This window comes from Procambarus clarkii, chromosome 58, assembly GCF_040958095.1.
Source record: "Procambarus clarkii isolate CNS0578487 chromosome 58, FALCON_Pclarkii_2.0, whole genome shotgun sequence".
Taxonomy (NCBI): domain Eukaryota; kingdom Metazoa; phylum Arthropoda; class Malacostraca; order Decapoda; family Cambaridae; genus Procambarus; species Procambarus clarkii.
Genome location: NC_091207.1, coordinates 23,773,353 through 23,787,110, shown reverse-complemented (window position 1 = coordinate 23,787,110; position 13,758 = coordinate 23,773,353). Strand labels below are relative to the sequence as shown.

At 43.2% G+C, this 13,758-nt stretch overlaps 1 non-coding gene across 1 annotated transcript in view; it reads right to left on the bottom strand.

Annotated features, from left to right (window-relative positions):
- Positions 1 to 457: 457 nt before the first annotated feature.
- Positions 458 to 13,758, bottom strand: part of LOC123767912 (uncharacterized) — an 87,419-nt gene continuing 74,118 nt past the window's right edge. The window contains exon 3 of the transcript XR_011223202.1: positions 458 to 4,858. This is a non-coding gene — a transcript (uncharacterized protein). The remainder of the gene's footprint in view (positions 4,859 to 13,758) is intronic.

The window sequence follows — 13,758 nt, the reverse complement described above, 5'->3', positions numbered from 1 at the left end:
CACACACAACACCAACCGTCTCCAATGCATTAACAGTCCCAGATGTAACAATTTCGCAGGTTATTATTATATATTTTTATTAATTACACTCGTTACGCAGTTGGGAAAAAATACAGAAAAAATATAGATGTGTATGAAAGCGAAGACTGGATGGGCGTGGGCGGGGTAGCTGCCCGCCGCCCACGGTGTCTGGTGCCAGTGTAACCCAAACATGAATTTTTTTTCACACGTATCACAGGCACAAATGAATTGTTTGTTGACCTGTCGTAAACAGCAGTCATTAAGTGATGAAAACAAGCACGCACACACACACTATATATATATATATATATATATATATATATATATATATATATATATATATATATATATATATATATATATATATATATATATATATATATATATATATATTGTGCTTTTTAGGCAGAGCTACCGGTGTATTTATAATAATACACTTTTTGACAATATTTTATTATGTATTGACAGTTACATTCAACACTTATGATGTGCATTTGTACATTTTAAACCGAAAGTAACTTAGCAACCTTACCTATGTGGGTTGATTATTCATCGATACTGCCTAACTTAGGTCAAAATCAGCCAATATTTAATTCTAACTTAAATAATTATTCAGATATGTCGATATTATATCTGTACAAATTTCCGCGATAATACTGTACAACGAGAAAGGAAAAATGTGCTTAATTGGATGCGGCATTGCTAACTAGGCCAAATCTGCCTAAAAAGCACATTATATATATATATATATATATATATATATATATATATATATATATATATATATATATATATATATATATATAAACAGAGAGAAATAGAGAGGAGAGAGACAGAGAATGGAGCCAGAGAGGAAGGTGGCGGGAACAAGTGAAGGGAGCAGTGCGGTGGCCGGGTACACTGGGCGGCGGCTGCGGCACCAGGCTCAGTCTATCCCCAGGACACACACCAGAATGCGAGTGAGGCCAAGCTTTGTACACCCCCGACTAGCCAGTGAGGGGCTACACCTACACTAGCCAGTGAAGGACTACACCTACGGCTATGGTACACTACTGGATCACACCTCCCGCAGGCAGAGCGTGCAAGTCACCTGATTCTTTGTTTACATTCCGCCACTTGCTCTCTCTCACACACTGTATACTGGCAGAGAATTTAAGGAGGAACGATCAGAAAATTCAGTTGACAACGATGACTTGTAAGAGTCAGTGGTTGGTGATAAGGACGAGAGAATTGGCGTGAAGTTGTCAAGATGGCAGCAAAGCACCATATAAGCCTTACACACTTCCTGCTCCAGGGAGTCACCGCAAAACTGTCTTGGATACAAATAATTAAGTGGAACGCCTCATCGTACAACTCTCCCACCGAGAGTTTAGCGTACTTCTTGACTCCACTGTGAACATTTTTGATTATTATTATTATTTTTTTTTCGAGTATACAGAGCTTGAACAAACTGCATATAAAGGACACCTAACACGATAGAGAAGCAACTTGAATAGCTATATACAGTGATGTAGTAACTTGGACGAGCCCAGAGCTGCTTCTGCTTTCCCCTCCGTTGTGGGGACGCCAAGTGACTTCTCCATAGTGGGGACATCAAGTGGCTTCTTCATATTGGGTACGCCAAGTGGCTTCTTGATAGTGGAGACGCCAAGTGGCTTCTTGATAGTGGGGACAAGTGGAGACGCCAAGTGGCTTCTTGATAGTGGGGACAAGTGGAGACGCCAAGTGGCTTCTATATAATGAGGACGCCAAGTGGATTCTTTATAGTGGGGACGCCAAGTGGCTTCCCCATAGTAGGGACGTCGAGTGACATCTCCATAGTGGGGATGCCAAGAGACTTCTCCATAGTAGGGGTTCAAAGTGGCTTCTCCATAGTAAGGATGCCAAGTGGCTTCTCCATAGTGGGAATGCAAAGTACCTTCCCTATAGGAGGGACATCCAAGTGTTCATGTTCGAGGCGCTAAGTGGTCACATCATATTTGAGGCACCTAGTGGTAAACTCAATAGCAAGGAAGCCAAGTGGCTTCTCCAGTATGGGGTCGTAAATTGTCACCTTGGATGGGGAGGCTTCGAGTGTCCTCCTACATGATGGATACATATGATGGGGGGACACCGAATGTCTCTTCCATATCAGGGTCACTGAGTGTCTCATTCCTATTAGGGACACCGGGAGGGGAAGCAGGCGACTGTCCTGGGGCACACCAATACTCCAGTGATGCTAACACACTATGTTACAATAACGTTCCACCACACGATTTTTCTTTTTCTCTAGGTCTTAACTGCATCATCTACAACCTACCCAACACTTGGGGGGTATTATTCTATTTTACAATAAACATTTGTATATAATGCCCATTTTCTAAATACACAAGGACACCCCTCTCCCCTCGCTTGAATCAACAGTAATATTGTCGTGTTAGACAGTAACCCCACAATATACTCTTCATGGTTTCCTAGGACAGTTTCCCTCGACTGCCCTGACTAGTACTTTCAGCACTCAGGTTTGTTTTCCTCTTGCGTTTCCGGTACAACATGACTTTGAGACGCGCAGTCATGTTGGACTAAGGAGATGCGCAGCCGCCTCGTTGCTGTTGCTGCCACTCCTCCTTATCTTCGCCGTCACCTTCACCTAACTTGCAAATTAAATCATGACCCTGTCCAAAATACAAACTTCTTTCTTTTCCTAAAACATATTATATATGTATGAAGCGAACCGGTTCATGATGAGCCGCTTTCAGTCTAACGTCGGGTGTAGGTACTCTTTATTTCTTTAATATTTTATTGAACTTTACTGTAAGTTGTCAGCGGCTCCCTATCCTCAGTTCCCCGATCGACATTTCTTGCTGTCGCGACGGAATTTATTGCGGTAATTGGTTTGTTAGACGGAGAGCTGATCAGATAATTCTATGCACTGGAGCTGAAGACTTCACACCATCTTTCATTAATTAGTCTCTCGTCGAGTAAGATTAATTTCAATGTGGAACTGAGTTTCGTTAACTTGTGAGCTATCTATTGGTTTAGACTGAATTACTTGGATTTCTATATGAAGGTATGAAAGAGGCTTGAATAGTAGGTCTATACTTTTATCACAAAGTCAAGTAAACCTTCCTATCTCACCATAAGTATCACAAGAGACAGAGGTTTCCTACTCGTGTCTAGCCAGAACAATAATTTTAGCGTGTGGCAACTCGACCCTCTACGACAGTGTCCGCTAATCACTTAAAATTTTAGTCATGTTGAATGTAGTGTTTACAGGGTGGTTGGTGTAGAGCGCCTGGCGGATTGGTTTGGGTGTAGGGCGCCTGGCAGGTGGTATGGTTGGTGTGTAGGTGAGTGTGCCGCCTCACTTCTCCCCTACCACCACCACATCTTCACTGTCGTCGGGAAAGTCAGTGTGGAAGGCTTCTTGAGAGATGGAGGCGCGGTTCAGCTTCCTGGCGACAGCCCAGTCTTGCTGACCAAGGAGCTCGTCCACTCTCCCCTGGAAGGTGCGGTACCAGTGGGCGTAGTCCCGGTGCAGGCGGGAGAGGCAGTACGAGATGTCCACCACCCGGTCTGTCTTCCGCAGCCGCCACTCTAGCTCGTACGTGAAGTGTCCCTCCGACAATTTTTCCAGCTCGCGGGTAAGGGCGTGACGCGTCGGATGGTCGGATCCCTTGATGGTCGGGTGGTGCGAGCGGAGGACGACATGGTGATCGTTCCAGAGGGGCGCCCAGGTCCGCACCGCCGCCAGCATCCCCCGCATCTCGTGGTCGGAGGAGTCCTGGTGGCTCTGGTACTCTATGGGGATGTTCTCGTAGAAGAAGGACCAGTGGGTGATGGCCTTGTCGGTCTTCCACACGCAGAAGCCGCCTATGTGGTTACCGGAGGCGGTGGTGGCGACGTAGACCAGCTTGTGGGCGAGGAGGCGTCGGGTGGGGGTGGCGGGTGGCAACGGTGGCACTGCTCGTCGAATTAGGGGCCGACGCCGTGCTAGACTGCCGCCACCTTCGCCTCCATGGTGGCGGGAACCTTGGCGGTGGTGTTGGGCGACGGCTGGGTGGTGGGCGGCGTCGAGGTAGGGGCGGCCGTGGAGACGGCGGCGGTTATGGAAGTTAAGTTGGAGTCCTTGGCGGGGCCGGTGGTGGTGGTGTTGAGGCTGGTGGTGGTATTCTCGAGCACCACCGGCGGTGTGGACGGGCTGGCCACCACCGTCACGGCGGCCACCTGCGCCACCGAGGCGGGCGCTTCAGACGTCCCGACGGACTCTTCTGTTGTGGAGTTTTCCTCGGGCTCTTTCTTCTCCACCTCCACCACCGTCTTCTCACTGTCGTCGTCGTCGTCGTCGTCGTCGTTATCACCTTCGTACGTCGCTAGCGTCGTCATCCCTGTTGCGGGTGGCGTTGGTGTCCTCCATGACGGCGAGCGTGACGGCCGACTCGTGCAGGGTGACGATGCCGCCGGCGGTGCTAGCGGCGGTGCTGGTGTTGGCGGGGATGGCGGCCTTGAGCGTGGTGTTGGCCGCCTCCGCCGTGTAGTTCTCCCTGGTGAGGGCGGCGCTCTGCAGGACGCTGACGACGTCCAGGTGGCCGAGGTGGGTGTGGTCGAGGGTGTGGTGCTGGTGGTGGTGCAGGGAGTGGTTGCGGACGGGCACGGGCTGGAACACCACCAGGGTGCGGTCGCTGACCTGCGCCAGCCGCAGCGACAGGTAGGGCACCACCGCCAGCGCCACCAGCAGCAGCGTGCCCAGTAGCACCCGAACTACCCACACGCCCACGCCCGCACGCCCGCGCTCCTCTCCCACCACCGTGTATAACACATACTTCTTCTCTTTACCGTCCACCACCTTCTCCTCCATCTGTGGAAGAGAAAAATCACGTTAGTCACGTCAACACCTCCACTACTCTCTTCACATATTGGAATAAGTCACACATATTTCTCAATAATACATGTGTGGCGGGTGTTTCTCAACAATACATGTGTGGCGGGTGTTTCTCAGTAATACATGTGTGACGGGTGTTTCTCAATAATACATGTGTGACGGGTGTTTCTCAATAATACATGTGTGGCGGGTGTTTCTCAATAATACATGTGTGGCGGGTGTTTCTCAATAATACATGTGTGGCGGGTGTTTCTCAATAATACATGTGTGGCGGGTGTTTCTCAGTAATACATGTGTGGCGGGTGTTTCTCAATAATACATGTGTGGCGGGTGTTTCTCAGTAATACATGTGTGACGGGTGTTTCTCAATAATACATGTGTGGCGGGTGTTTCTCAATAATACATGTGTGGCGGGTGTTTCTCAACAATACATGTGTGGCAGGTGTTTCTCAATAATACATGTGTGGCGGGTGTTTCTCAATAATACATGTGTGGCGGGTGTTTTTCAACAATACATGTGTGGCAGGTGTTTCTCAATAATACATGTGTGGCGGGTGTTTCTCAGTACTACATGTGTGGCGGGTGTTTCTCAGTAATACATGTGTGGCGGGGGTTTCTCAATAATACATGTGTGGCGGGTGTTTCTCAATAATACATGTGTGGCGGGTGTTTCTCAATAATACATGTGTGGCGGGTGTTTCTCAACAATACATGTATGGCAGGTGTTTCTCAACAATACATGTGTGGCGGGTGTTTCTCAATAATACATGTGTGGCGGGTGTTTCTCAGTAACACATGTGTGGCGGGTGTTTCTCAGTAACACATGTGTGGCAGGTGTTTCTCAGTAACACATGTGTGGCAGGTGTTTCTCAGTAACACATGTGTGACGGGTGTTTTTCAACAATACATGTGCGTCTGATGCCTCTCAATAATATGTGATGATCAATACTAATCCAAACAAAGTAAGGAACACCTCAGTAGACCTACCGAACCATACGAGGCAGGTCCTATTTAGATCCAAATATTTTTACTCATGTGTCTGTCCTATTTTTGTTAAACATTAAATTATTTAGCCTCAGCAGTGCTCCCTGGTAAGTTGTTCCATGTGTCTACTACCATATAACCAAACCAATGTTTGGCTATATCAAGGACGGGCGTCAAAATCGTAAAAAATTTCTCCCGTGCTAACAGAAATTGCCGAGAATATATTATAGTTTCGTGCCTTTTATGTAATGGAAGAAGCTCTTAAGTAATCAAGTATTACACTAGAGTGGTAGAATCAAAGAACGTTCTAAGAGTGGTTATTAAGGCATGTAAGATTGAGGGGATTTAGGGACGGAATTTTTACTTGAAAATCGTTCTACCGTGTTGATAGAGTGGATATATATATTTTTAAGTGTTTAAGTGTAATTCTGGCTGCTTGAGATTGCTATATACAGCCACACAATTTAAAGTATACATTTTTAACATTAGCAAAAAAATAACCAATAATTCGGATTTTTTTTTATATCAGAGCAATCAACCGTAAATTGTAAAGTTGTCGTAATAGATTACAATTTATTTCCACGGACGTGTGGATGACAATTTACAGTTTGTATTTGTAAACAAAGACAATGTTTTTCACCTCACCTCATTCCTGCTTATATATCCTCCACCACTGACTTGTAATATCCAACTTTTGAAAGGTATATTATTAAATACGAAAGTACTTAAGGAATGTGCTGTCTTATGCCTTTCTTCGTGGTCTGACATTGTCACATTCTTCATCGTGTTAATTTCTTCGTGATTTATATATATATATATATATATATATATATATATATATATATATATATATATATATATATATATATATATATATATATATATATGACAATATATATATATATATATATATATATATATATATATATATATATATATATATGACAATGTCAGACCACGGAGGAAAAATGAAACAGGAATTTCCTTAAGTACTTTCGTATATTAATACATCTTCAGAAGGAGTCGAGAACATATTATAGTTTCGTGCCTTTTATGTAATGGAAGAAGCTCTTAAGTAATCAAGTATTGCACTAGAGTGGTAGTGCAATACTTGATTCTGAAGATGTATTCTTCAGAAGAATACATAATACATCTTCAGACTCCTTCTGAAGATGTATTAATATACGAAAGTACTTAAGGAAATTCCTGTTTCATTTTTCCTCCGTGGTCTGACACTGTCACATTTTTAATCACGTGTTTATTTTCGTGATATACACACACACATATATATATATATATATATATATATATATATATATATATATATATATATATATATATATATATATATATAAATATATATATATATATATATATATATATATATATATATATATATATATATATATATAAATATATATATATATATATATATATATATATATATATATATATATATATATATATATATGTCGTACCTAGTAGCCAGAACGCACTTCTCAGCCTACTATGCAAGGCCCAATTTGCCTAATAAGCCAAGTTTTCATGAATTAATTGTTTTTCGACTACCTAACCAACCTAACTTAACCTAACCTAACTTTTTCGGCTACCTAACCTAAAGGTTAGGAAAGGTTAGGTAGGATTGGTTAGGTTCGGTCATATATCTACGTTAATTTTAACTCCAATAAAAAAAAATTGACCTCATACATAATGAAATGGGTAGCTTTATCATTTCAGAAGAAAAAAATTAGAGAAATTATAATAATTCATGAAAACTTGGCTTATTAGGCAAATCGGGCCTTGCATAGTAGGCTGGGAAGTGCGTTCTGGCTACTAGGTACGACATATATAAATATATATAGATATTCAATACCCATTTTTTCGTGTTCTGTCTTGTGTTGATACTTTTAATACCCTATTAATATCCTCTAGTGTTCTGTCTTGTGTTAATGCCACATCATCCTTCCCACCTCACTCAAATGTAATGCCACATCACCCTTCCCACCTCACTCAAATGTAGATATAAAATCAGGGAAACGCAAGTTCTAATCAGTTGTGTATTTGTGAAGTCTTTGAAAATGTAATAAGTTTTACGAAACGCGCCCGTGTCGCGCCAGACTAGAAATAAAATGAATTTTGGAGAGGTGATTTTTGATTTACCTCCAACAGTGAAGCATAATGTACGAAGGATTGAGAAAATTCGTGTTAGAATTATTAATCTTACTTTTTCGGTCATATTTAATAATATATATATATATATATATATATATATATATATATATATATATATATATATATATATATATATATATATCACTATCTTGCTCTGATGAATACGAATTGAGCCGAAAACGCGTCCAGCATTCTTTATTTCTTCAAATGTTGGTTTTCCGCTTACTTGTATCAATGGTAGTATTAACACACAGCAGCTTCCCTATGACTCTGTAATACAGCCATTGCTCAAACAATTATGTATTAGCGATAAGACCTACCATTAATGTACAATGACTTACTGTAAATATATAGCTCTTGAAATAGAAGTCTCAGTAAATCGCTGACATTGTAATTATAAGCTGTGAAGGACAGATGAAATTGTTAATGTAATTATCTCCATTTAGGTCTGATAAAGACCTTTTGTGCTCTCTGTAATCCGTTTTTGCGCTACCGCTCACAGGATGAGTATGGGGGATACACAATACACGATTGTTGCCTCCGGCGGCAACAATCAAAATTGGATCAGTGCTTTTGTTATCGTGGTTACACACATACATATTATATATATATATATATATATATATATATATATATATATATATATATATATATATATATATATATATATATATATATATATATATATATATATATATATATTCACACCTGTGTATACTCTAGGGTGTGGTCTGGGTTCAACATTTCAAAAGGCGGCGGTGGCCCACGGACGTATTATATTTCTTCTGAGAGTTCAAAGTTCACAGACTGCTGTCCTTTGTCTGTTGAAGAAAGATAGAACAGGTGAAATATTTTTCCGGAACACAATAGCGTAAATTTAAACTGCGCTATGCGTTGTATCTTAACAAGATTCAATAAAACTTAGCAAACTAATATACATTATACATTATTCGCCTCCCCCTAGTTGGCTAGTGAATTAATGCGGTGGAATTCTTGGAGCGAATTGCTAAGGTTGTGTTTGTATTGTGTTCTGTGGTGACTCGATGTTACTTGACACAAATTTAAAGTTTCTCGGCCGCTATTTCATTATTGACTCGACGTCCAGGCGCTGTGTGTGGGAAGGGGAGGGGGGGGAGGGGTGTTGGCGTGTTTGCGGGAATTAAACTCCAGCTCCTGGTGCCCGATTTTTTTCTTTTTACATGTTGATCATCAACCCTTGAGTCTTAACTTATATGTGAACTCGTGTATGGTGATTGACCCCACTACTGTCTCTCTCTCTTTTGGTGCGTTCAATTTGTTCACAACCTTCACACTATTGCTCTCATTTATCAATTTGTGTGTGTGTGTGTGTGTGTGTGTGTGTGTGTGTGTGTGTGTGTGTGTGTGTGTGTGTGTGTGTGTGTGTGTGTGTGTGTGTGTGTGTGTGTATGTGTGTGTGTGTGTGTGTGCGCGCGTGTGTGTGCGCGCGCGTGTGTGCGCGCGCGCGTGTGTGTGTGCGCGCGTGTGTGTGTGCGGCGCCCCACTGTCTAGCGGTCATGGATGGACGTGAGCCAATTCGTACCCTGGCTGTTCCCGCCAGCTCTCCTGACTGACTAGGAGGCCAAAGGAGCGTGTTACACCTCTTCCCCCCCCTCCCTCACCAGGGTCATTTACCCCCTCCCCCACCACTTCCCTCCTTCCCCATCACTCCCCCTCCTTTCCCCTCACTCCCCCAACACTCCCCAACACTCGCCATCCACGGTGAATACCCTCTTGGCGCCTCTACAGCTGCTGACCACGCCCACCTGTCCGGATTCCGTATCACACACCCATCTGTCTGTCTCATGCCCGCCCCCTTCTGTGCCCACATGTCTATCTGACGCACGCCCATCTATCAGTCTCGCGTCCACCCATCTCTGTCGCACGCCCATCTGGATCAGTGGAGCGTCCACCTATTCATAGGTGGATAGGTTCATCCACCTATCCCTGTCGCACCCTCCCACCTGACATACACCGTTCAGTGGTATTTATCCTGTGACACACAACATACACTTAATACATACGTTGAGGCACAACATGCACGGCTATACAACATACACTGGTATACAACGGAGCTCGGGACTGGGAAACTGTTCCTTATACGAAAGTCATATTTCACTTAGCGGACATTTGACACGGCCGCACACTGTAGTAAGTGCATTATACATTGTATTTTGAGCTGTATACACTGTATTATGCGCTGTATACATTGTATTATGTGCTATATACACTGTATTATGCGCTGTATAAATATTATGCGCCGTGTAAATATTATGCGCTGTATAAATTGTATTATGCGCTGCATAAATTGTATTATGCGTTGTATACATTGTAGTATGCGCCGTATACATTGTATTATGCGCCGCATGCATTCAAATATGTCACAAACAAACATACAGACCACGTTTCAGTAATTTAAAAGGCTTTCTAAGCTCGCAAAGCGAACCATAAAATAAGACCAATAATAGAATAATATATTATAATATAAGACCTATATTAAGTCGACCTTTAATAAGACCTCTGGGTGTCCTCTCCCTCACCTCTGACACAGTATATCTTGGCCTTAATGTGTCCCCTTTTTCCCTGAGATTCGACAATCAGTGGAATAATACACTCAGTGGAATAGAAAATACAGCAACACGGAAGGTACGTGATTAGTAATACATGATACTTGAGGCCTGACTGGAGGTGGATTGTTGACGGTTCAGATAATCAATAAGAGGGCCGTGCAGAGGAGGGGGTGTGGGGGGGCCTTGTGGTGGGGGGGGGGTGGTGGAGGCACTGTGAGGTAGGAGGGGGGGGTGGAAGCACAGTTGGAGGGTGGGGTGGGGTTGGGGGGGGGTTCACTGTGGTAGATGAAGTAGATTTAGAGGTTAATGTGGGTGTAGGGGAAGATTGGGGAGGGGATTGGGTGCTGTTGTAGTCGGAAGAGATGGAAGGGGGGGGGGGGGGAATCAACATTGATGACTGCTGTTACCCTCCATTAGAGTACCTGAAGACATCAATAATATTCCTGGTAATTTAGGATAAGTGTGGTAGAGGTAGTGATGGAGGGAATGCTACTACACTACACCACTCACCCTTCACTACACTCTACGTCACCACACCCACTATTCCACACCCTTTACACCATATCCATTACACCACACCACACTAACTAGACCACACCCACTATGCGTCATCCACTGCACTACACTCTACTCCATCACGCCCACTGCACCACACCCACTACATCACACCCACACACACACACACACACACACACACACACACACACACACACACACACACACACACACACACACACACACACACACACACACACACACACACTGTGCAGACGACGAGTCACAGTAACGGGGCTGAAGGTATGCTGACCACACCACACATCAGAAAATGAGGAGAGACGTTTCGGTCCGTCATGGACCATTATCAATAGTGTAGGCTCGATAATGGTCCAGTACGGACCGACACGCCGTCCTGACTTTACTTTCTGATGTGTGGTTTCGTCATCATACAATACACCACACTGTACCCCCACTACACTACACTACACTGTACCTCACTACACCACACTGTATCCCCACTACACCACACTGTATCCCACTACACCACACTGTATTCCCACTACACCACACTGTACCCCACTACACCACACTGTATTCCCGATGCATCACACTATACCCCACTAGAATCCACCTTTTTGTACACACACACCTGGCTTGAGTGACCTGGCCAGCACCACAGATGACTAAGAGAGGCAGTTCTGAGGTCTGGTGTGCGTGGAATCCCGAGCCTTACTGGTGCAGTGGTCCCATCACCACCCTCCTTGATTCACCCTGACTCACTCTGGCCCCCTCCCTGACTCACTCGTCCCCCCCACCCCCCCCACCCCTGACTTACCCAAGTTTCCCAGTCATGCATGAGTCTGATATTCACATACTCACCCACGTTTACTCATCCAAATGTCTGTCATGCAAGAGCCGCATTCATCCCTCCCTCACTCAATTATCCACGACTTGCCTTCGGCATATATCAAACGTACTCATTCACTCACTCACTCATTATGAATCACTAGAGTCTGCACCGTAACGTCATAAACTATAGAGCTCCCGAATATCTATAAAACTACTAATGTAGCGTTTGTGATAAATCTAACTGTTATACCATCAGCCCGTCCTCATCAACAAAGGCCAAATGCTCATTAATCCAGCTGCCAAAACACTCTGTTTATGAATGAACAACAGTTGACACACGATCCATAACTGATGACATTCGAATATTTCTCGAACAGTGCTTCGCTGACGACCTCTGTTTGAATCATACCGTTGTAAATGCTTCAACAACGTATTTCAAATACAAATAATCGCCAGATGAACCTAAAACCCCTATCCAAACCTAGCCTAGCCTCCCCTAACCAAACCTAACCTAGCCTAGCCTAGTCTAACCTAACCTAACCTAGCCTAGTCTAACCTAACCTAGCCTACCCTAGTCTAACCTAACCTAACCTAGCCTAGTCTAACCTAACCTAGCCTAACCTAACCTAGCCTAGCCACCCCCAACCAAACCTAACCTAGCCTAGCCTACCCTAAACAAACCTAACCTAGCCTAGCCTACCCTCCCCTAACCAAACCAAACCTAACCTAGCCTAGCCTACCCTAAACAAACCTAACCTAGCCTATGCTTAATTATACATAGAAATTTAATATATAGTAATATTACAGCCCATCCTCCTGTTTTGGTAGTACGTATAGAAAGGATGAGGACCATAGTACATATACCGACATACAACGCAATTAGAAAGTAAAAATGGGCACCATTGAATTAGGACAAACTGGAAAACGATTTTCTACTTATGTTGCAAAGACAAACTAAAATAACTTAACCTTCCTAGGCTTAATACACGCTATCTGAGGACTATAGTGAGTAGTACAAAATTCTACTATTTATTTTGCATAGTATGTCAATATACATTTGGTCTCTATTATATTGTGATAGAAGTGGAATTTCTACTTCCACTACTAATTTCTATTATGTGAGCATATTTACACAAAGTAGTATCTAAATAAGAGGATGGGTTGTAATATTAATACAGTATATAAGAACAAACCTATTTTCAATACACTATACGTTAAAATTTAACAATGCGTCTTTGGGGACGGCCACAGTTTTAATAACCTAGGGCCAGATTCACGAAAGCACTTACGCAAGCACTTACGAACCTGTACATCTTTTCTCAATCTTTGGCGGCTTTGTTTACAATTATTAAACAATTAATGAGCTCCGAAGCACCAGGAGGCTGTTTATAACAATAACAACAACTGAATGGGAAATTTTCATGCTTGTAAACTGTTTAATAAATGTAACCAAAGCCGTCGAAGATTGAGGAAAGATGTACACGTTCGTAAGTGCTTGCGTAAGTGCTTTCGTGAATCTGACTCCTAGTCTGAGGATGTGCTGAAATACTAGTAAAGCCCAACAGAACCTAACCACCTAACATAACCTAAGTTAAGTCTAACTATTCAGCACATTTTAGTATAAAATAACATGTACCTTATATCTGAGAAAATACGACTTTTGAATACGCAATGCGTTAGACTTGATGAATGTGTCTTTGGGTACAGCCGCCGCCTGGACGAGCCTAGGCTGTGAACAGGAAGCAACATCCTGTACAAACTGCTTTACACTCACAAGCAGGAAAT